Raw genomic sequence first — 26,492 nt, forward strand, 5'->3', positions numbered from 1 at the left:
CCTTTCTTCCTTTCTTCCTTCCTTCCTTCCTTCCTTCCTTCCTTCCTTCCTTCCTTCCCTCTTTCCTTCCTCCCTTTCCCTTCCTCCCTCCTTGCATTTTAATTTCCAGTTTTTATTTCTACACAACTCATTACTACTGGAACCCAGAAGACATGCTTTAGAATCCATCCAAATGTACTGTATCTGCATTAATCTCCTATAAAATATACCTAATGCACCTAAAAATATAAAAAATTACTTTTTTGAAGCTTTAGATGATCATAATACAAAAGTATTTTCATACATATAAAATCTTTATCTTTTGTATATCATAAAGCATGGATCATTGATCATAAGATGACAAAATAGTAGAAAAAATTCTTCCAAATATAGCTGCACTTCTATTACCTTTTGCATTGAGACTTACAGGGACAGTTGAAACAAACAATCAATTTTAATCAATGTACATTATATGGGAAGTCTTTGGTTGTTTATGTCAGTATCTCTCTCTGTCTGATGTAAAGTATGTGCTCAACAAATGATTGATGTTATATAGTCAAATAGTTTTGAAAATGTTATTTTTAAATAAGATAGATTTTTTTATTCCCTGACAGTTTTGTCCAATGGAAAACCTATAGCTTACAATTCATTTTCCTGCCAATGGCTAGAGTGAGTTGAAAAAAAAAAAAATGCACATATGCTCATGTGAGTCCTGTGATTACTCCTTATAACATCTTAACATTGTCCTCAGGATAAGTCTCAACTCCACAGTACACAAAGTCCTCTCCACCTAGATTCAGCCTACCTGTTGAGTTTCTTTTCTATCTTCTTTTGGGAACACTATACCCCAGATAAAAGGAACTTATTCAGTTTTGTGAGTTATTATATTCTGTTACATATTTTTAAACTAAATCCTAATTTTGATATGTTTAAATATATTTTCTGTTATGCAAAAATAACAGTTATATTAACATATTTGTATATATCCTTGTACTCTAGTCAATTGTTCCAAGAGGATAAATTTTAGAAGTCAAATCAATGAACAAGAACAACAGAAAAGATCTCTTAGTATTTTTGGCACAACTTTTCAATTTATTCTACAGAAAATTAGTATCACTTTATGCCCAGCCTCTGGGTAATGTTCAGTTTCTGTATCACAGTCAAATATTCATATTTTTGGGCAGTGTAATAAGATACTTCAAATCATCATTATTTTAATTAGCATTTCTATAGTGATTATCTCTTCACAGCTTTACTCCTTTTATTGGTTTTTGGTCAGGTCATTAAATTAACTTAAAAATTCTTAATTTTAGGGGTGCTTGGGTGGCTCAGTGGGTTAAGCCTCTGCCTTAGGCTCAGGTCATTGTCTCAGGGTCCTGGGATCAAGCCCCACATCAGGCTTTCTGGTCAGCGGGGAGCCTGCTTCCCCCACCTCTCTGCCTGCCTCTCTGCCTATTTGTAATATCTCTCTCAAATAAATAAAAAAAATCTTTTTAAAAAATGCTTAATTTTATACTTCTGTGCTTTATTATTAGATCTTCTAAATTTACTAAAAACTCATTTAAGCAAAAATGTCAAAATGACTGACAAGTTATATACCACTTGCATAACTGATAGAATTTCTGATTGGCAAATTGTCATTGCATATATATACAGTTTGTGGATATATAAATTGAATGACATTTAATCATCAATTACTCAAAGTTTATTGGGCCTACAAATTAATAAAAGCATTAAAGAATTAGTCTTTGAACAAATGCTTTCAGTGTTGGGTAACAGATGATTCAACTCAGGAAAATGGGATTCATTGGCCTAACAAACTGAAATAGAGACAGGCACATCCAGCTTCAGGTACAATTTGATCAGGGCTTCTGCTGTGTTTCTCTAACTTTGTTGCTGCTCATTTCTTCTTCTTTTCAGGTTGGCTTGCCTGGTGATCCCAGAAATTTATAATGAAACCAAAGGAAGTTTCCATTACACTTTATTCATTTAAGACATGAAAAACTTCATGAAGTTTAGCATTTCACTTATCACATGATGGTTAAGATTCCTAAATCTTCCTTATAACAACAAATCTCTCATTACTGACCTTGAATTTGCATAGAAATAGAAATTAAAACTTTGAAGAACTTTATTTACAGTTAGCCTCATTGTGCATACTATGTATCTCCACACCAGAACACATAGCAATATGCACATTATATATTTCCATCACATAGGAATAGTAATTCTTATTACTAAAGCCATTCCAAATTACTAAGGGGACTTTGCATTAATGCAGAAAGGAAAATGATCATCTAAGGAAGGAAAACAAACAAACAAACAAACAAAAACACCTAATGAGAAGAACTCAAGATTTTAGGCAAAGCCAAAGGTTATTTTCTTCCAATGAGATACTTTCAACATTAATATCAAGGTAGATCCAAAATTTCTTCAGCTCCTAAAAAGATAAGTTTAATTTAGTAGGAGACAAGAAAAAAAAAAAATCTTAATTTTGAAGATTCTAACACTTGGAACTATTTAATTGCAGAGACACTTTATATTTAAAGTATTAATAAACTGTAGTAAAATTATTAAACTACATTTTATTCAACTAGATCATTTATATATTTTAAGCAGAATTATAGGATGACTTAAAAATGATTTTATTGATTACATACTTGTAATGGCTTATGGAAAGTTATGAAGCTGTGTTAATTCACAATTGTTTTATATTTGCCTCTTATTTCTTGTGAAATATCCAGTATATTGAAGTTCTCAGACACTCAGAGCAGCTTCTGAGACTCCGAGTTGACAACACTGAATTATTGTTTTGGGAAGCTCAAATTTGGGGCCAACTGATGTTGAATCAATTTTATATTTTTTTACCCTTATTTCATATCATTTTTTTTGTTTATAATTGAGTATTTAAACTTACATTACTGGGTACTTGGGTAGCTCAGTCAGTTAAGCAACTTGGCTCAGGTCATGATCCCAGGGTCCTGGGATCAAGTCCCACATCCAGCTCTCTGCTCAGAGGGGAGTCTGCTTCTCCCTCTAACCCTCCCCCTGCTCGTGATCTCTCTCTTTCTAATAAATAAATTAAAAAATTTAAAAAATATACAAAATAGACTTACATTATTATGTTACCATCAATATGATCAAAATATATCAAACATACCCTGTCTTAACCAGAAAAAAATTCCAAAACCCATATATGATACTATGGCTTCTGGCATGATCACAGATAAGAAAAGAAGAAATGAGCAGAAGCAGTCACATGAAAACAGAAATATCTGAGGCAGTAATTGAAATTAAGAGAGGAGTAACCAGGCTTTTCCTTGTATCAAGCCCCTGAAGAGAGAGAGTAAATAATCAGGTCACATCATCAGTAATTTATGTTTCTCTGGAACTCTGAGTTGCCAGAACTAAGGCATGTCTAGCCCTATTTAATATTTTTAGGAATCCTGAAGGGGTGTAATCCATGTTCTTTTCTTTATAGGGAAAAGAACTCTTCTGTTCTGTTCCTGTTCCTGCCTGGAATCAGTGTGCATCACCTATCACTCTTCTGAAGTTCTCGAGGCCCTGGAGGGCATTGAAATCTCACACTGAGATTTGCTGGTGCCTCTTCCCCTCAGGGAATGCTCACTGATGAGACTGATCCAGCTAATCAGCCAGGAGGATTTGCTCGCCCAGCTAACCCGCCAAGAGGATTTGCTCACAGTCATCCAGAGACCTGACAGAACCGGCCTCTCCACACAGGTTTTCCAGAGGGCTGAGGTGGAGAATGAGACAAGTTGCCAATGGACTTGCAAAAATTTTCAGCAGGAAATAACAGACTTTACTTCTACTCACATTTTCCATTAGTAAAGCTAATCATATGCTTGCTATCTTATCCTGTGACCAGAAAGAGAAGAATTGAGTGAGATCACTAATCACTAACATATGTATTTCAACTATGTCTTTTTGTAGGATGAATTCCTCACAGGGTTCCTAGACCCTTTTACCAATAATTCTTTGGTCTGTTCACAACATATGTCATCCAGACATTTTTAGATATGTCTGAACCCATGGTTAAACACTACTGAGAATCAAACTTAGATTTGATCTGCTATGTTGTTGTTTTTGTTTGTTTGTTTGTTTGTTTATATCTTTGTTTTTCTATCCAGACATACGTTCTGGGGACATTTCTGTTCTTCTTAGAAAAGAGGTCTTCCCTCCCATTGAAGTATCCTCAAGTAAATTTTTTGACCAGATAGTTACAAATTTTTTTTTTCTGACATAATATCCTGGCTCTAGAAAAGTAAAAATAATGTTCATCATTCCCAGAATCACCTAGTCATACATGAAACCACACAGGGAACAATATAGAGTTTAGTCATTCATTCACTCATTTGTTCAAGTTACTAATTGGTTCTACAACAAACTCTTCTGAGAAAATTTTATGGGTGACGGCTTTTATGTAAATGTTGACAAAAGTGAACTGCCCGGCTGATCCATGAAGGATGCTCTTTCTCTACTAAGGAACTTCCTACTTGCTGAACAATTATTCATAATTGAATCACTGCAGGAAAAGCTTTCCTTCTTACCTTGTATTTTTGAAAGAGAGCTCATGATTAAATACTTTTAAATACTAGTTGGGAAAAAGTAAAAAACACATTTGAGGGAAAACAAGATAACTGGCATTTCTCTAAACAGATCTGGGTCCAGTTTCCTAAACAGGTTATTATAAACTGCTTTTCTCTTGGCTTTAGGTTCTTATGTTGTTAGGTTTTTCCGGTATCACCAATATTTTTGTCATCCTTTTCATCCGTAGGGACCTTTATCCAATACATTTTAGCCAGAAGGGCAGGAAAGCAGCTGCCTCCGATGGAAAACCAATTATTTGCCAAATGGGTGGGCTTCTGCCTGGATTCATTGGCTGTTTTCCCCAGCACCTCAGGGTACCATGCAGTCTTTGCCATAACCTAAGCATTGTTCAGATCTGAATCAGACTCATTCTTTCTTTTACAAAACTTAAAAGTCATGTTTATTTCTTCTTTTTTACAGATCAGTATGTTTCTGAACGAGAAAAGGAGCGATGTACGGAGATGGACTTGCTCTGAAGGTGACAAAGCCTAGAAAGACTAAAAATTATGTAAACTTCAGACCAGACAAAATTTGGATCTCTTCATGCTAATGCAAATCAAATTCTTATAATACCGACAGAATCTTCATAACCAGTTACCACTGCCATTTGATATTTTTTTTTAGTTTTGTTTTTATATTCTATTTGAGAGACTCAAAACTATGAATGAAAAGTGAGGATTATACTCATATAATGCAACCAAATCATTGATAATTAAAATAGGGAATATGAGTGAGTTATCTGAGTAAGGAAGAGTGATTTGCCCTGAAAGATTGATGTATAAACTTAATATAATAATGGATATAAAAATCATCTTGCACATTGCTTGGCACAAAGTATACATTTAATAAATGTTTGGTGAATAGATAAATAACTGGTTAATTTAGTAAATTCGTCTTGTCAGTAGACTATATAGTCTCTGGATTATTTCTCGGTGTTTATGTCTTCTACCAATCAGCCCCTCAAAAACTATAAAGCCATCTTTGCTAAAAAAATAGAATTTTTACTTTTATAAAGCCAGTTATATTTATAGGCATATATTTATAATCTCAGTAATTGTTATATTTAAGTCTATTTCACACTAGACAACAAGTACCTTTCATTGAGAAACCCTGAATCGCATAATCTCTCAATTAAACAAATACCTTTTCTAATGGCATAGTTTCAGTGGAAATTTTTTTTTTTTGACAAAAACTTCTGTGATATAGACACTAGTATTGTTTTTTTGTTTTTGTTTTGTTTTGTTTTGTCTTTAAAGATTTTATTTATTGGAAAGAGAGAGACAAACATAGCAACAGAGAGCACAAGGAAGTGGGGGAGGAGAGGGAGAAGCAGGCTTCCCGCTGAGCAGGGAGCCTGGAGCAGGGGCTCCAATCCCAGGACTCTGGGGCCATTATCCAAGCTGAAGGCAGATGCTTAACTGACTGAGCCACCCAGGAGCCCCTAGACACTAGTATTGTAAAAAACAAACAAAAAAAACCTTTTCACAATACTTCTAAAGATTTATGATAATCATACTCAGTGGATTAGTTTTGTTTTTTTAAGTTTTCATTTATTATGAAAGCAGAAATTTTAGCTCATTTAAGCTTGAAATAATGGAAATATATAACCTATGTTTCTAACATTTCTGTGAAAATTAAGTACTGATTTTTTTAAAACTTTCTAAATAAAATCTGGAGATACGACCTAGGCCGATATGTAACATAAAGGGAGGAGCTTTGGGAGAGCTAACACGGAAAAATGTGATTAGATGAGAAAAAAAATGTCCATATCTTTGGATGTTGTATAATTGCAGAGAGCGGAAAATTTCCAGGCATTGTTTTGAAATATACAGGGAGTTACACTGAAATTGACACTTGGAAGAATCTGAAAACCATGACAATAGTTCTGTAAGGGGATGGTAATTTGGCTATATAATTAAATTGGAATGTGTTCGGTAAGCAGATGTGTTCAAATAAAGAAGCATCTAAGCTCCGGGTTTGCACTTCTTGATCTTTCTTTTGTTTGCTTTTTTATGAGGACACCCCATGGCTTTTTGTTGTCGCTGCCTTGTTGTTGTTGTTTTTCCTCCTCTCTCAATTAGCTTCTATCACTAATACACTCCTTGGGTTTATTCGGGAGCCTTCCAGGCTGCAGAGTTCCATTTTGTCAACAGATGGCGTAAGATATGATTCTCCATGCTCAAAGACTTCAAAACATTTTGCTATTGCTGTCCCAAAGTTGATCTGAAATGACTTCCATGCTCCTGTTGAATGGAGATGAACTTCTTTGGATTTCGAACGTCATTGAGAGATATGACATTATTTGCAAATAGTATAAAAACCCAAATTTTGTCTTGTTTTATTTTTTAAGTCACCAAAAAGTAATTTAAAGAGAGAAAATGCCAGTATGGATTTCCACTGCCTACCATAATGTACGATCTATACTTACTACGACTCCTTATATCCCACAATGCACTGTTCCAATTGTCGTGAAAATATGGATGACAGTTTGTATTCAGAGAATTCCTAGCAAATTCCTGGTGACTATTATTTCACTTGTACAAACTGATACAGTTTCAGTATGTTGCATTTTAGTGTCGCCATAGTAGCATATGGAAATTTGATTCAATACACATTTGGAAATAAACATAAAAGAGAAAACTTTCTAACATAATAACAGAGGAGAGAGAGAGTAGATTAGAAGAATTTTAGGGGTATAAATGCTTTAGACATCATTGAGTTTAAACTGTCATTTATTGATGAGCAAACTGAAAACCAGTGATATAAGCTGACATGTCCAAACCACTCAAGAGTATCTCAATTTCCAGTGCTCTTCTGAGTCATATTTTTGGTAATAGAGATTGATTAAGTCTTTAGTTCTAAGATTTGTCCTGTCTCAGCCTCTCCTGGGGAGCTTGAGAAAACCATACACAATAGTACTAGGGCAAGCAGAGTGACTTTTTATTAATACCTGGAGATTCAACACCAAAATTGATTTTCCACATCAACTCTCAACTAGAGGAACGTTGCTGGTGATCATAGAACTGACAGACTTCTTTTGCACAGACTAGGAGGTTTAAATCCTTCTTCTTGGAATATCTAACATATAAATGGTGGTTTGTTGGTGATGTTTTTATTGGGGGATGGAAGCGGTTTCCCCTTCCAACCAAGATGAGAGAAAGAGAGAGAGGAGAGGAGAGAAGAAGACAGAGAGAATGAAGAGATAACTGCTATGGTGGTGATTCTTTAAACTGCTATCCTCCCTCTAAAACTGACTATCCCTTTGTTCATCACTGAGCTATCTCACATAGAATTATAATTAAACTGGTATTTCATTTTACTAACTCCTGTGACTTTTTTTTTTAAAGATTTTATTTATTTATTTGACAGAGAGAGATCGCAAGTAGACGGAGAGGCAGGCAGAGAGAGAGAGAGAGGGAAGCAGGCACCCTGCTGAGCAGAGAGCCCGATGCAGGACTCGATCCCAGGACCCTGAGATCATGACCTGAGCTGAAGGCAGCGGCTTAATCCACTGAGCCACCCAGGTGCCCCACTCCTGTGACTTTTAACACCTTTTAAAATTTGTTTGATATTATTTTGTAATTTTCTGGAATTCTTACTGGCAGAAATTGACTTTATAGGAAAGAATAAATAACATTGAGCTTTGGACACTTCATCAATGCCAAGAAAGTATTTATTTGTAATACGTAAAGTGATTTGACATTATTTTCATTTGCATTACTCTCCTACATTGTATATGCTACTTGCACTGCAATGTTTAACATTTCTGAATAACTTCAATTCATATTCTTCACCAACCTTAACAACAGCATTATTAACTCGACTTTTTAATGCATAAACACAGCAGGAGGCTTTTGAAACATTAAATCGATAAAAATGAATTGTAAAAACTGATAAAATTAAGCAGCTCTTTTTCTGCACATAGGGTTGGAATACCTTGGGCTTCTTGTGTTTTGTGGTCTGAGTTCTTATCTTCTTTCTCCTTATATTCTGACAATTCTGTTCAATGTTTGTTATATTCACCTTCAAGTTAAATTCATTTTATAAATAATCAGTAAAAGAATTACTTATTTATATATAAAATAATATAGAACTATTTTAAGAAGCAAAAGATTATAAGAAGATCCTCAAGTGTCAGAAGAGGGAATATCTAATCAGGAAGTCATGAGATGAACTTCAGAGATGCATTAATGAATATTCTAGAACCAATTTTGTGCATACGCATTGAAAATAAACAATAAGATTTAAAAACTTTTTCCTTGAAATTAAACTGGTAACTTATAGTGTTTTGAGTGAATTGTGAAAAATTAAATCACGTAATGAATACCAGAAAGGGATGAATGAACATTGAAATTTTTGTGCCCAGTAATGACTAGAATCATTCTATGATATTAAGAATGCACCATTGAAGCCCAAATGTGTTACAAATACCTCTTCCAACCATGGAATGGAGGAGAGTCCAGCAGTTGCCAGATTGCTGTGTAGGAGTTGGGGATATTTTTAGTTTTGGGGGCAATTATAAAGGAGAAAAGAAAAATTGTAAATGCCTGAAGTAGAAAAATTATTCTGTTAAATAGTGAAAAACAAAGGGTAATATATGGAATAAAGCCCAAGTATAAGAATTCTGGACTCAGTTACATTTTGATCATTATTGTTTTTGTTTGTTTGTTTGTTTGTTTGTTTTTTCTCTCCAGGGACAGGTGTGAATTTTGAGATGTTAATTACTCCTATCCTTGAAACATAAAAGCAGTACCACGTCCACATTTCATAAACAGTCAGCCCTGGCCAAAATCTCCTTAGCTTTCAGTCTCAAATGAGAAAATCTACCAGTATCACCTTACTCAAGTCTTCCTACAGAGGCAGTAAATTAACTTGATAAAACACATTTGAGACAAATAGATAAGAAAGCAGTATCATATAATAACCTGATTATGATTGTGATTTTGACAGTTTATAAATTTCTTAAAATTGTAGATTTAGAAATAAAAACATTTAAAAAAGAAATGAAAACATTTGCAAAAAATGTAATTAAGTGTTTTAACACAGGGCCAATCATTGCTTAAAATATACTAGGTACTCCATTAATATTTGTTGGATTAATTTTTTCAATGAGGAGCTATGAGAAATGCCTACATAAGATGCTGTGGACAAATACCCCTCCTTCTCTGATCTATTGGATTGTATGTTATAAAACATTAACAGGTAATTTTACAAATCAGAGATAGACTTTAGATGCTATATTTTTGCAACAACAAGATGGATTCCTGTAGAAATTCTTCTGTATTTGAGATTCTCCTGAATTAGCAAGATCAGTATTTTTCCTGTGGCTCATTTTTAAGGCCAAAAAATTGGAATGGGAGGAAAATGATGTTTCTACCATTGGAGAGTGAGCAAGTAAAAATGTTACATTTTCTGTGACAGTCCCATTAATTTTCCAAAAAGATTAGCTATTATAAAGTAAATTTTAATGCCATACATCTTTGTGAATTTTTCACATAGATTGTTTCATTATTAAGAATATGCATGTGTGTGTATATATATATGTATATACATATATATATAGTATGTTTAGTGTGTGTGTGTGTGCATATATGTGTGTGTGTGTGTGTGTGTGTGTGTGTGTGTGTGTGTGTGTATTCCAATTCTTTATTCAAACATATCACTGGAAAGAAAAAGTTATAAAAGATATTTAATAATTTAGTCAAGATATAAAAGTCTTCTAATTTACCTGGTTGAAAGAAAAACTATTCTAATTTTTTTTTAAAGATTTTTTATTTATTTATTTGACAGAGATCACAAGTAGGCAGAGAAGCAGGCAGAGAGAGAGGTGGAAGCAGGCTCCCTGCTGAGCAGAGAGCCCGATGAGGAGCTTGATCCCAGGACCCTGAGATCATGACCTGAGCTGAAGGCACAGGCTTTAACCCACTGAGCCACCCAGGTGCCCCAAACTATTCTAATTTTTAAACCACTCCTTTTCTTTAAGATTTATTTATTTATATGAGACACAGAAAGAGAGCATGGGGCAAGGGCAGAGGGAAAGAATCTCAAGCAGAATCCCTGCTGAGCAGGGACCCCCCCCCCCCCCCCCCCTGCAACAAGGGTCTTGATCTCAGGACTCAAGAGTTCATGACTTAGCCAAAACCAAGAGTCAGAGGATCAACCTGAGCCCCCAAGCCCTCTTTAAACCACTCTTCTATTTGTTTTTGTTTTTTGTTCTACTTAAATACAAATGTTATCATTTTGCCTGTCCAACACCAATGTCTTCTTTCTTCTGGTAACAGAACAAATATATCTTGTAATTTTCTGCATTAAATCTATTTCAGATGACTTAAAGGGGACAACCCTTCCCACGGTTACTTAATTCAGATCTTGTCATGAGACTACCCACAACCAAGTCAGCCTTACTGGCTCAAAATGGTCTCATTCAAGCTCATTCTTTAAAATATATGAGGCTTCCTTTAGACCAGTTCATCCACTTCCAAAGCTGGTACATCAGTAACTCAAGACTATATTTCATTAGCTTATTTCTTTTCTAGATCTACTCAAAATAAATACTGTACTTTATCATTATGAATGCAATTGATTTATTGGTTGCAAATCCATAATTTAACACAAATGAGGAATGAAAATAGTCATGTTGCTTTGTTCATTGACCATTAAAAGGCTCTATAATAAAAATAGTATATGTTAATATCCTAAAATATCCTAAACCCAAATATTCAAAATTATCTGTACTTGTCTTTTTCCAAATGAGATCATAGAATTAACATTTATAAGAAATCCTGAAGTATAAGTTGTTTTCTCTACCATCCAAGGTTGAGGTCCCCAGTGAGGACACAATGTATCAGGGCTCTCAACACTTCATAATACAAGCTCTGACAGGCACAAGTCATTCTTCAGAGAACACAAACTAAAAAGAGTTAGAGTATTTACAGCAAGCCCAAGTTATGAGACTCACCCAGTATTTATCCTTCGTACTTTTGACTTAAATGCAAGTAGTCCTTAGGTGGAGGAAGTTCCAATTGTTTTACTAGAAAAAAATTTTTAGACATGGCCATCTTAGTCACTATTTCTAATCTTTTATAAGGAAAAAGCTAATGTCCTTTTCTCTTTGAAGAGAAGAGGAATACTTGGGAAGTATTTCTATACTTGGGAAGATACGTCATCAAAATATATAGCCCTACTATTAAAATTGATTAAAGTGAAAAGAAAAGTTGACATCAAACATAGACATTCTGAAATACTCTTGAAATGGAAATATCAGGAATCATTGAACTCATCCCAATTACTGCTGAATCCAGGATGGCCTGCTTTTCTTTCGCCATCAGTGGCCAAGCTGAAATGGCCAGATGTCTCCACTTGATGGCTCAAACCTTGCTTTTTAATGGGCTGGCTCTGAATCCACTGAATTTTGTCATATTACAGTACATTCTGATGCTATTTCCCATCACTTCTCTCTCTCAGTGGCTTTTCCAGCTTCCTGGGCCCTGCCTCTTCATCCACTGATGCTGTACATGCATATAGGTTCATCAAATCCCCATCAACTGCAGGGCAGGCCAATCTGGCACCTGAAGAGTGTGTTCAGATGCTAAACCCTGAAGGTTGAAACCTTTTATTTATTGCCAGATCTCTTATTAAGCCAACCGCTTTGTTCCAAAATATATCTACCCAGGGCACAGAAAGCTGGTTGTGAGGAATCCACATGATATTTTTGTATAATACTGAATTTTCTGCAATTTTATTCTGCCTTTTATAATCAGTCTTTTTCCATGTGCCTACAACTGTTAACCTTCCCTTTAAAGATTTAACCTTGTCATAAGTTGGGGATATTTATATTGACAGGAATGAGAAAGAACGAAAAAGTAAATGACAAAGGAGTTTGCAAAAATGTTTCTTTGAATGTAAAATTAGGGGACCATCTGAGGTTTAATGGAGACTATTCTGTTGGGATTGTTTTTATTTTCATTCGTATTTTGTTTGGGAATATCAACATACAGGGTAAAATTAACAACCACTATCTACTGTGCATTTAAAACTTTGGTTGATGCTGTGGGTGACATAAAATATATGTAAAATAGACATTGTGTAATAGCTCATAGTCTACTTTTAAAAACTGTGACAAAATTTGAGAATAGTAAAAGAATGCTAATACAATTCAACTTTGTATAATGCAAACTAAATATACTACATTTGCTTAGAAGAAAGATACCAGAGATTACTACAGAAGTCCCAAAGATTTCATGATGGTACTTGAAAGCATCTTGAGTTATTGATAGAATTTGAAAAGGTAAAGGAAGGAGGGAAGAAGATTCCATAATGAATTTGGCCTTGTGATACAGTAAGTAGAAAACGTAATTGAACCTGTCCAGATTTCTGACCTATAGAACTTGAAGATAGTAAGTAGATGTTGTTTTCTGCCTTTACAGTTGAGACGATTTGGTATAGTTCAATGGAAAACTAATACACAAACAATGTCATTATGAGTTCAGTAGACACATGATATAATACCTGAAGTTATTTTCATTAAAATGGTTGGTTTCATTTGAGGAAATACTACTGTGTGAATTATTGATGTCACACATAGAGATCAGTAAGTTGTTCTTCATTTCCATAAGCAAGGAGTGATACTATGACACACTCAAAAAAGTCCCTCAGACTTTGTATCATCAATACTGTAATACAAGAAGTGAAAACATTTGGATCGGAGCCACTGGTTATAAATTCCCCTTTGAATGTCTGAACTTTTTTGTGTCATTTAAATATTTCTTTTCTCCTTTAAACAATACTGTTTTCTATTGCTTACAGCAGACGAACCATAGTATGATAGTGAGTTTCTCACAGGAAATGAATATTTTGAAATTTAATCCTAGTCATTTAAATCACATAAAACAAGCTACCATAGAAATCATCAGATTTGATCCCTATTGTGTATGGTTTGGAGGACATTAAAATAGGTGAATAGAAATGAAAAGGAAACTGAAACATAGGAAAAAAATCAAGACAACCTTGGGTATGGTGAAGCCTTTTTAGATACAACACAGAAGACATGGTTCATGAAAAAAATAATTTATAAACTGAGGACATTAAAATAGGTGAGTAGAAATGAAAAGGAAACAGAAACATAGGAAACAATCAAGACAACCTTGGGTATGGTGAAGCCTTTTTAGATACAACACCGAAGACATGGTTCATGAAAAATATAATTTATAAACTGGACTTCATTAAAATAAAAACTTACTTTCTGTGAAAGCATCAAGAAAACTAGAACACAAGCCACAGACTGGAAGAAAATATTGGCCAAAGAGATCTGATAGGGTGCCAGGGTGGCTCAGTTGGTCAAGCATCTGCCTTTAGCTCAAGTCATGATCCAGGGAGACCCTGGGATTGAGCCCCACATGGGGTTCTTCACCCAGCAGGAAGCCTGTTTCTCCCTCTCCTGCTGCCCCTGCTGTTCTCTCTCTCTCTCTGTCTCCCTCTCTGTCAAATAAATAAATAAAATCTAAAAAAAAAAAAAAAGAGAGAGACATCTGATAAAGAATTGTTAACCAACATAAACAAAGTACTCTTAAAACTTAACAATTGGAAAACAAATAATGTGATTAAAAATGGGCCAAGGACTTCAACAGATCCCTCATCAAAGAAGATAGAGAAGTGGTAAATAAACATGCTCCACATTTTATGTTATTAGGGGAAATGAACAATAAAACAGCAGTGAAAAATATTTACACACATATTAGGATGGCTAAAATCTGGAAACAGAGAACACCAATGCTGACAAAAAGGAAGAGCTACAGGAACTCTCATTCATTGCTGGTGAAAATACAAAATATCAGCCATTTCAGAAGACCTGTTGATGGTTTGTTACAAAACTAAATGTACTCTTATCGTATGATCCAGCAATCATTCTCCGTGGTATTTACCAAGAGTAGTTGAAAATTATGTCCACACAAAAACCTGCACATGGACGTTGATAGCAGCTTTATTTACAACAGCAAAACTTAGAAGCAACCAGATTGTCCTTCAATAATTGAATGGATAAACTGGGTTATATCCAGACAATGGAATATTTTTCAGTGCTAAAATACAGTCAAATCTAATCAAATCAAATCAATCAATCAACCAATCAGCTGTCAAGCTGTGAAAACTCATGGAGAAAATTTAAGTGCATATTACTATGAGAAAAAAGCCAACCTGAGAAGTCTACCAATATGATCCCAACTACATAAAATTTGGGAAAAGGCAAGACTATGCAGACAATAAAAAGATCTGTGATTTCCAGGGATGGAGAGGAGAGATGAGTAGGCTGAGCACACAGGATTTTTAAGATAGTGAAAATACTTTGATATTCTAACAATGTTATCATTATACTTTTGTCAACCTAATGAAAAGTAGGCCAGCAAGAGTAAATTCTAAGATAAAGTATGGACTTTGAGTGATTATGATGTATCAGTGTAGGTTCATCCTTGGTAAGAAATGTGACATTCTGGTGAGCAATGTTAGTAACGGGGGAGGTTATGTGTTGTAGGGGTCGGAGATATATATGGGAAATTTGAACCTTGATCTCAATTTTGTGTGAACTTAAAATTGCTTTAAAATAATCTGAAAAAAAAGAAAATGCATTTTTAAAAAGATTTTATTTATTTATTTGAGAGAGAGAGCATTAGAAGGGGGAGAAGTAGAGGAATAGGCAGACTCCCTGCTGAGCATGGAACCAGATGCAGAGTTCAATCCCATGACCGTGAGATCACAACCTGAGTCAAAATCAGATGTTTAACCCACTGAGCCACTCAGGAGCCCCAAGAAAATGCATTTCTGAATGTGGAAAATAAATCGTATTGCCCATTTTCATATCATGTTTGGGTGCCAGTTTCTGCATTGAAGAGTACATGCTCACTCAGAGTAATTTTTTAATTGGTTAGAGTTTGTGCCCTCCTTGTAATTTTCATAATTTCCAGTTATCCAGATAATTCATGGCAAGCGTTTTCATTAAAGATGAGAAAACTGAGATTAAGTAGCTAGAGCTCTCTTCTTCTGATTCCTGGACTATTAGCACAATTTAAGATAAAATTCTAATGAACTATAAAAAAATATTTGAGAAATTCCTTTTCTTTCATGGATCTTACTCATAGAAATTGTTTGGTATTCTTCTCATTCTGAATTCATATTGATAAATTTCCATTCACTGATATGAAGTGAAGGAAATGATGTGTTTCTAACTTTTGATGTGTATGCCACTGTGAATGTTCCAGAGTCAAAATCTCTTTAATCACTGAGGATTTGCAAAAAGACCCATTAGAAATATCATTGTCTCTCATAGAACAAGCCCAGAGTTCCTAATTTAGTACAAATTAACTTTATAAATCTGTGTAGATTTCCTTGTCTAGGGAATCTTCAGATCCCATGCCCACATAATTCATCTTTCCTGACTATTCTTAAGAGGAGATAAGGTTACTCATGATTTGGGTAGCATTATTGTTCTTGCTTGCTGATTATACATCCTAAACATCTTCATTTGGACTGTAGCTCATTTCATTTCATTTTATTTCATTCATCACTAAGTTTATTATACCAGTAAAGTCCTGCATACTGGTCTATGAAGAGCTAACTGTTGCAATCCTTAAGAGTAAACAAGAATCTCATTGTTGTTCTACTCCTCTAAAATCTTTCATGGAACTACAGTGATTCCATTTGCCCAATATTAACAAGAATAGAGCCATGAAGAAGGTGTAAATCTACATAAATCTACTACTAATTCTAATAGTTATTGCTTTTCTAGATCTTTCAGTATGTGCTGAACATGAAATCCAAAGGACTTCTATGCTCAAATGGTGTCCTTAAGTGAAAATGAGAAGGTACAAACATTTAGAAAACAACCTCAGTTCTATGTGTATAGGATAGTAAATACCCCACATTTTGGTGTAATGATAGTCTATTGAACTCATAACCAGAAAATGCTGGGCTTGAATTCCAACTTCCTCATTTAACTATGTGATTTTGAACTAGATTTTTTTTTTAAAGATCTTTATTAATTTATTTGAGAGAGGGTAAGAGTGAAAGAGATCATAGGGAGAGGGAGAAGCCAACTCAACCCTGAGCAGGGACCCAAATGGTGGGCTCCATCCCAGCACTCTGAGTCCATGACCTGAGCTGAAGGCAGATGCTTAACAGAGTCACCCACACGCCCCTTTAACTAGATTCTTAAGCATTCTGAACTTCAGTTTCCCAATGCATAACTGTGGCTACTAAAAATTTATGCTTTTTATTAGGATAAACACTACTTATGTGTATTCATTTGACTTTTTAGGCAGGATTTTTCTCAGTACTGACCTCAATAGAGTCGTATATTTTAGATTCTCATCCCTCCTGTGTTGTTCTGCTGCAGAGGAGAGTGGCTGTCTTATAATGCTCAAGGTCCATCCAAGCATGAGGACTAATTTTAGAAAGAAAGTTAACTGAATTCCTTTAGAAAGAGGTATTAAAAAAGTAATAACAATTGCATCTGGAATCTTATAGTTCAAGTACCTATAATCTTGGATTTGTTGTTAATATTTCTAGAAATCATCTTCTTTGTTTTACAGAAGATAAAATGTGGTGATGAATACAAAATCTACTTGAAAAGCAAAAGCCCAACATAAATTTAAGACCTAATTTTAGTGGTGATATTATTATCTGTTTTTCTTGTATTCCTCAGCAGTAATTCTATCACATACAACTTCTAGGTTTTATTAATCTAAGTCATTAGTAACTGCTGTCCAATATTCCTGTCTTCCAATAATTCATTTTGTTTCCATAAAGGAAGAGTGAGTGAGAAGTGGCTGTCCAGATAGGGGCTCAGAGGCTTAGCTCCCTTGCATCTGGATAGTTCTATAGTAATAGTTCTTGCTCATGTAATGTAAACAGAAATAATGTGGTTGGTTCTGGGCCAAGAGAGTTGAGAAACATTTCCCTAATGCATAATATAGCCAGGCAACAAATGTGTATCATCTGCATTAACCAAAAAATAACACAAACGTTATGCAACTATTCATATGAAAAGATCTAAGAAGAAACCTATCTTTTTTGTTAGGCCACAGGGTAACTTTGTCTAAAAAGTGCATCATGGAGTCTTCTCCAATGAAGGATGAATAGGACTTGCACAAGGAAAGGGCAGATGAGGCTTGGGAAAGTGTGAGCTGATGTGAGGAGGTATTCGCAAAAGAGCTTTGAGGCATGATGGGGGCTGGCAAGACTGATTAGCAAGGAAAGGTCAATCCACCTAGAAGGAAAAGCAGGAAGTAGGAAAGAGGGAAGTTGTAACAATGTGGTAATAATAAGTAAGATAACTGCTTCATTATTATTTTCTTCTGCAAAGTAAAGCTAATATGCCTTCCTATAGCATTCCTTTGTTTTTTTTTTTCTTTTTTCTTTCCTGCAATTAAAAAAAAAAAAAGAAAGAAAGAAAAGAAACTTGTACAGGGTGCCTGGGTGGCTCAGTTGGTTAGCATCTGCCTTCAGTTCAGTTCATGATCCCAGGGTCCTAGGATTGAGCCCCGTAACCAGGCTCCCTGCTCAGTGGGAAGCCTGCTTCTTCTCCCTCTCCTGCTTCTGCTTCCCTAGTTTGTGCTCTCTTTCTCTGTCAAATAAACAAATAAAATCTTAAAAAAAAAAACTTGTAGAAAAATATGAGTTTGCATAAGTACACATACATGTACACACACATGCATATGTAAATGTGAATCTTGAAACTAAACTAATATGAAAAATTTTTGAATTGAACCACTAGTTTTGTAAAATCTCATCATAAGCAATGTTAAATTTGTAACAAGAGAATCCCATCAACAATGATTGAGAGAAAGAGAAGCCCATAATTTCCTTCCAGTAAAGATGAGAATTTATTAGTCTTTGTATTATATGTAAACAAAATTATTTAGGGGAAAACCATAATTGGACATTTTCATTGAAACCTATGGGATCATTCTGGAACACTAGTGGCAGTTTTGTTTTCCAGTCAACAGTCACTTTATTTCAAATGAACATGGTTCCCATTTTCAAACGCCAAATGATTTGGACACATCTTTATCTCCTAGCTCAGTCACATGGAAAAATGTTAAAATAAAACCTGCTCCATTTTTGGATTGCCGAGGCAGTGTTGAGATTGTTGTCAACACAAAAGAAACACTTCTTTATATACTGAGAGGACTATTTATTCTTCCTATGACAGAATAAGCATAGTGGGGATTGTCTCTTTCCCTGGGAATCTCCAAGCCCCTCCACCGGTTTCTGGTTTGCTAAATTAATGTACTGTGCTCCCCTTTACTTCTCATGTGATTATTTATTCTATAGCCCGTTGGATTTTATTTTACAAAATAATTGTTTCAAAGTAGGTATCTTATTCCCATTACAGAAATAAAGCAATCAAATTTCAAGGGATCCGATTCTGTCAGGACAGGAATAACAGTAACAGCGATAAGAATAGTTTAGGTTGAGGGACAGCTGGGTGGCTCAGTCCATCAAGTGTCTGCCTTGGGCTGAGGTCATTGTCCAGGGGTCCTGGGATCCAGCCTCCTATCAGGCTCCCTGCTTAGTGGGGACCCTGCTTCTCCCTTTCCCTCTGCTGCCCCCCCTCCTTGTGCTCTCTGCCTCTCTGTCAAATAAATAAAAGAAATCTTTAAAAATAAAATACTTTGAATTAAAATAAAATACTTTAAACTTCATGCCAGACAGTAAATGAGCACTCACGTGGGTTAGCTCCTTTCATCTTTATTATCAACAACCCTAGGCAGTATATACTATGGTCCCATTTAGAGACCGGAAACTGAGGAGCAGCAAGCTGAAGACCCTTGCCCAGAGTCAAGCCTCCCGGGAGCCCAGGCAGTGTGTCTCTAAAGCCTGTGAGTGAGTGCTTCCACCCTTCACTCACCGAGAAGAGCCCTCTGCTTTTGCAGAAGAGCGACGGTATAGGGAGGACAGCCGCATCTCACTGGGAAGGGTATTGGATTCTCCAACATCATTATCCTTCCTCGTCGCGCTGCAACAAAATATAGAAGCACGGGCACCAAAGTGCTGGCCTGTTTTTAAATCCCAAAAGGCAGATGGTTATTTTTAATACACTGACCTAATTGCTTGTAGTGTTCCAAGGTCAGCATAAAACTCCAGAGAGAGCCCAAGTATCTGCGAAGTTTATGTCAGGTGGAGGGAGAACAGAATCTTCTTCAACAGCCTCTCTTGGTTTGAGGTTTAATCGCTCACTCAGAGCCATCACCTGCTATCAGAGTAGACTGACAGTCTGTGGTAAGGAGCGAAGAGGGTTAGGGTGATGAAGGCAGAAGAAAGGGACTGGGTTGCTCTACAAATACAGCGCTTGACTTTTCAGAAGGACGTGGGCGCTTAGAGTCAGCATTCGTTGCACAAGAGCCGCTGCAGAAATCTCCAAGTGGTGCTCTGAATTCTTTCTAGAGTGTTAAAATGTGATAATAATGTGTAATTTGGGTTATGTCAGTAAGGTCATGTCATAAATTACTATATCCTATTGTACTGGGATTTGGGGATGCAGAACAAGTTGCATGAGTTCGACGGAACACGGCTGGCGATCTTTTCAAGCACAGTTCAGCCCTGCGAAGGAGGGGAGCTTCCGAGTCCGTCTTCCCACCCAGGGCAGGGAATTACTGCTCTCGTGGCAACGGAGACACAATAGCTCACAGGCAAAATACGTCAACTGCTAGAACAATGGCAGACAGCTATATTTTATCATATTTTATAAATTATATTTTTAAAATATTTTGTCTCACTAAGTATGACCTTTTAATTTCTTTAAGATCCTGAAAGAGTGTAATGTGGACATTCTGCCTCTGTTATCACATTAAGCAGATAAAACTATAGAGCTGAACTGACTCTTGTAATTATGATAATATTGGACAAAGCATTGGGCTCTACTACTTGGAGTCACTTGGAGTGACTGAAACCCTTCTCCATGCATGACATCTCCCCAGAAATGAGTTTCAGGATCAGATCCCGGGTGCATTCATGTTTGTTTGCTGTGTAGCTGTTACTGCTTATTCTAGGACATGGACTGGAAAGGAAGGGGAGGGAATAAAATGATGGAGTGAGGAGAGGAGTCACATTTATCTAATTTCATATTTAACAACATCAACAGAATCCTCCTGGGAGTTTGGGAATGTTAACAACGGGTGACATTCCAGAGTGAGAATTAGAAGATCATTTCTGAGAAAGCATTGAGATGTGGTTTACAGCAGAGGTCAGCAAACATGTTTTGTCAGTTGCCAGAGAGAATGTTTCACATTGTGGGGCGTGCCCTTTCTCTCGTAGCTGGTCGACTCTGCCACAGATAGCACATGAATGAATGGAAATGGCTGTGTTCCAATAAAACATTATTTATATAAACAGGCAGCAGGCTGGATCTGATCCTCAGGATGGAGCATACCAACCGTGGTTTAGAGTCTGAAGACAGGCTTGAGTTTTGATTTGACCAAGGCTGGCACTGCATGAAAGTCAACGTGGGAGGAAGCTTCAGGGACAGAGCCCATGTTGGGATCAACTTAGAAGCTGGGCTGTAGGCTAGTGACACGAAGAAGACGTATATCTGCATATGTATAAACTAGCTACAAGGCATGGTCATTCCAATGATACGGCCAAATAATGGGAAAAAAATGTGAGCTGTGCCATGTACACAGCATAAAATTATGAGATGTTATAGCTGAATTTCATATTCAGGTACTTAATTAAGGCCAATTCCCCAATGAGAAGCTGGGAGAACACCTGCTCCAACACTTCTGCTGGTAACTACTTATGTGCTATGTATATTCCAGCAGCAGACATTATTTTACGAGATTCCACTTACCACTGATTCATAGCTCTAACTATTGGTGATTGACTTTCTCTATTGAGCCAGAATTTGTTTCCCTGCAACTGTTACCTAATCAACCTATTCCACATTAATAGTCTTTCAAATGTCTGAAGGACATTGCCACGCACGTTTTCCCTGGGTTTCTCTCCTTCGGCCAACTAGTTCTCCCTCCCTTCCTTTGGGGTGAATAGAATGGAAGGGAGATACATACCCATGATTTTCAGGATGCCTACAACATATGCACACAGACACACACACACACACACACACACAGGCACACACATACACAGCCCTACAATAAATTACCGTGGGCCTCTACTAGAAATCTCTATTTTGCTCATAATAGTTAATACACAACCATACATGATATATGTTAATCAATTCTTTAAATAAATAACTAATGTTCTTTCCTTTGCAATGTAACTTGGTCTCCTGATCTAATATGGCATTTTGTCAGAACAAAGAAATACCTAGGCAAGCATAATGTATGGCAGAAGGAGCAGTCTGGGTTGAGAGGAGAAGTCAGAGGACATCATGTGGTTATTTCTTTATCTAAACTAAATAGCCCCTAGATGGTGCCATATATATGGCAGGGGCTCAGGACATACATTGATGATCAGTGAATGAGTTAATTAATAATTATATAATTAATAGCATTAATTAATATATGCTGACACCTCCACTTACTGACACAGGTCACCAGAACTCCTGCCTGCATTGCAGAACCTCTCCAGTCCACCTGGATCTTGATTAAATAGATACGTTGGGAGAAGGCATATGTTTGATTGTGAATTATCCCACGTATGCATGGTTCATGTTAATTTTAAAAGACAAAAACATTTTCGAGTTTTTTAAAATCGTTATATTCTTGTAAGTTTCTATGTCATAATCTTATAAATTCTCTGGTTCTTTGCATTTGCTCATTTAGAAACAACAGAAGCTTTTTCACGGTATCTCTCATCCATTATCAACTCACTGGCATCCTGTTTACTTTTCAGAGCCTTGATGCTATTTGATTTCCTCCTCAAGGCCTTGTTTGGCACGTTCCATCAGAATTAATTGTTCCTTCCTCAGCACTCCCATGGCAAAACTTGTGTTTAGCAAATTAATTTTCTCATGGTTTACTTAGTTATTTATATGCGTATGTCCCCCCATAAGGCTTTAAGTTCTCAGTAGCAGTGATTATGTCTAAAGCATCTTTGAACATTCCCTGGGCCTGATTCAGAACCTTGTAAAAGTAGGTGCTCAAGCCGTGTTCGTTGGAATCAAATTGTCTCCCGACATACGGTTTCAGCAATATGACATCCCATGTTTGATTGCAGACATCTCAGCCATACAAAGTGTTGTACAGGATGTATTTTTCAAAATTAAGGCTAATTAAAATTAATTTTCTTCTGAGAGTCATTTTAGAATTTCACAAGAGCCTGCATGATAATTAGGGACACTCAGGAGTGTCACCAAACCTGGAGTGGGAGTCACTGTTCCATCAAACAGGACCCCCCAAAGTTGCTCTCAGGAGGCTATCAATTTCACTGACCGCAAAATGTGTCAAGGTTTATTAAGTGAAAATCTCATAAAGGTTTGCAAATAAAGTAGCGCTTATGCCATATAGATAGTATGTGGTTCAGTTCCCTTAAGCAGAAGAGAATTAATAAACAAAGTAGAGCAGCAGTGTGTTTATTCTCAGGAGTGTCCTTCAAGGATGGTGATGGGAATATGGAGCACTTAATTCTTGCATTTAAGAGAAATACAGCATGAAGTGTAAGTGAAAGTGCAATCGGCTTGAATCTTTTGGACTTGTAATGAAATAAGAAAGATGGCTCTGTGTTCACACATAAATTATACAGCAATCAATATTTTAATTTTAACTCTCCTGAAATATAATTTTTCTCCTTATTATCCTTCATTTCCAATATAGTCGGAGGGCTACTCAAACCAGCTGGAAGATGAAAGAGTGAATACCTCAAGGACCAGAGCCCTTTCCTTGAATCAAGGAGCCCTTGGAGGGGAGCCCTGGTGAGAAGAGGTCTTGAATTACCCAGGGTCGGAGCTATTATGGTATGGAGAGAGGTAAAGGATAACACTTCATTAAAGCTAAAAGGTGAAAAGCTGTGGATTTAATTGAATTAAATGACAGCACACATAGAGTGAGAAAGCTTTCCCATAGAATCGGTGCTCTCTGGAGGGAGGGAGTTTAATGCTTACTGTCATCAGGCTGAGCGAAAGTGTGGCCCCAGTTAATTTCATTTCTCTCTGGGGGACAAACGTATCTGGGCGGTGATGGGCATACAGATTAGTGGAAGGACTAGTGGTGGCTTTCTGAGATGCCTATGCACTTAGAAGACAGGCCACCCTCGTACCAACTCACAAGCATGAACTTCGCAGGCAGAGCCTGAAATAGCCCAAAGAATGTACCAGAATAATGAGAGCCACTGCTGTTTTATTCAAGTGTTTGAACGTCTGCTCCCCCAGTCATGCCAAAGACTGGCCATAGATTGACAAAATAGATGGTCCAGCAGCAGTCACCCCAGGGGGGCTGAACAAGGAAGATTTTACTGAGTCTAGTCTAAGGAGCAGAGAGAGTATGGATGGACAAAGAAAGGGCAAATTAATTCCATGAGGTTTAGCGCACAACTCAGTTTCAGAGGCTTAATTTTAGCTTGAAATATAACTAAGAGTAGAGAACAGCAAAAGCACCTTTAGAAATGAGAATTATTTACCCTAAGTCAAGAATCCAATAGTGTTTTAAAAGCCATTAAGGGGTACCTGGGTGGCTCAGTGGGTTAAAGCCTCTGCCTTCAGCTTGGGTCATGATCTTGGGGTCCTGGGATGGAGCCCCACATCGGGCTCTCTGCTCAGCAGGGAGCCTGCTTTCCCCTCCCACCGCCTGCCTCTCTGCTTACTTGTGATCTCTGTCTGTCAAATAAATAAATAAAATCTTTTAAAAGCCATTAAATTATACATTATCACTCTGTCTTCTAAAAAGAAAAAGAAAACATAAAACAATTCTTCCCATGATAAAAAAGACTTCTATTATTTGGCCAATCTTTTTCTAATTTGATGGCACACTTCCTCATTTCAAATACAGGTATCCCCTGCTTTTCAAAAGTTCATGTTCTGCCCTTTTGCTTTTATGAAAGAGCTATGTTAGTATCAGTTTTCAGTATCAGAAACACATCCAAGAAGGGCTATCACCTTTACAAAAAAAAAAAAAAAAAAAGGTGAAAAACAAAAAGATCTTGAGCTTTTGTGCATCAGATAGGGGCAGAAGGCTCCTGGAGCAGTGAGCTTGGCCCCCAGCTCCTTCCCTATGAACTACACTCAGCATCTCAGCCGCAAGCCACCAGAGCTATGAGCATCTGGGCTTTGTCTGGATTTACTTTGTGTATCCATTAGTAAGATGTGCCCTAAGGCATCAGAAAAGTCCTAGACAGGTTATTTTTTGGGTCTAGGTGGGGATGCTAATTTTTTTTTTGCCATATACATTAACGGTAATTGCTTCTTTGCTTCTATACCATTTGGCTTAGGAAAATTTTCAAAGGAACACTATACTTTTGGATAGTGGGAGACACCCTATGAACATAGTACAATATTTTATATTTTAAACTATCTCAATGGCATTCAAGTCCCAACATGCTATAAATGCCTAATACACTTTAAACCAATTAATTTGGCATAAGTGAAAAAATTAGACACATCAAGGAAATTAAAAAGGTGCTAATTAGTTCCCACTGTGTTTGGAGAGGAGAAAGTGGGAATCTTGAAATAAACTTATTGATACAAATGAGAGCTTTACTATGTCCCTTTTGAATAGATAGAATTCCAAATTGAATGAAATTAGGAAATTAATAATTTCTTCGAATTGTAGCTATGTTTTCTGAAGTGTTTTATTACATTATTTACTCCTTTATTATTTATTCCTAGGTGTTACTATTATTATTTACTCCTAGGTGTAGCTGAAACAGAGGATATCTGAAATATGTCAAGATCATAAAGCTAAGCCAGACTTTTCAATGATCATCATCATCTTTATCATATAATCAAGTGTCTATCTTCATTCCTTGAAAATGATAAAATGCCTTTCCTATATGTAACATTGTCCCAATATGTTGTGCACATTAAATGTATATATAAACATGGAATTTTTAAGAAAATGAGAATAAAATTTCATAAATAATAATTTAAATACTTTTACTTCATACATTAATGATTCAAATCATATCAATAACATTCTCTGAAAAGAGCAATATGATTAAATATGCTTCATTAATTTTGAAAAAGAAAATTTAATGATCTGATCTAAACAAGTTAACATCTAAAGGTGGATTAGTATCGATATTTAGTTTTAATATCTACATTGCTTAGCTGTTTTGTTTTTTGATTAGTGTAATTCCTTCTTTCTTTCCTGATGTCCTTGTTCTTGTAAATTTTGTGAATTAGAAATTTTATATATGTGTGTGTGTGTGTGTGTGTGTTAAACTAATGGCTGCAAACCTATCAAAGCTTTCCATTTAGTAGATTTTCAAGCAGTTTAGATAAGGTGGATAGTTTTAAAATATGCAGGTGTGTAGAGATACACTTTGCCATAGGATGATCAATAAACCTCTGGATATCAATAAAATTCTTTCACAGCCACTTCCTCTCTGTGCAAAGTATTGAAATATTCTAAATGATGTTATAGTTCTTGTTTTTGTAACATCATCAGTTTGACTCTATCTTATACAGATTTATACTTTATTTTAATATTTTTGTCAGGCTTTGGTATATTTCCTATGAGGGCCTACAAAATATATTAAGGGATGTTCCTAATTTTTCTATCTTATGAAAGAGCTTGGAAAGATTAGTATTATTTCTTCTATGAAAGTAAGCCATTGAGGGCAATACACTAAGTGAAATAAGTCAGCCAGAAAAGAAATACAGGGTCATATGACTTATATGTGAAATCAAAACAAAACAAAGTCATAGAAGCAAAGATTGGAATGGTGGTTAGCAGGGGCTGGGAAGTTGGGAGAAAGGGGAAATGTTGGTCAAAGATTACAAGCTTCAGTTAAATGTTGAAAGA

This window comes from Enhydra lutris, unplaced genomic scaffold (assembly GCF_002288905.1).
Source record: "Enhydra lutris kenyoni isolate GAN:26980312 unplaced genomic scaffold, ASM228890v2 scaffoldscaffold36, whole genome shotgun sequence".
NCBI classification, from domain to species: Eukaryota; Metazoa; Chordata; class Mammalia; order Carnivora; family Mustelidae; genus Enhydra; species Enhydra lutris.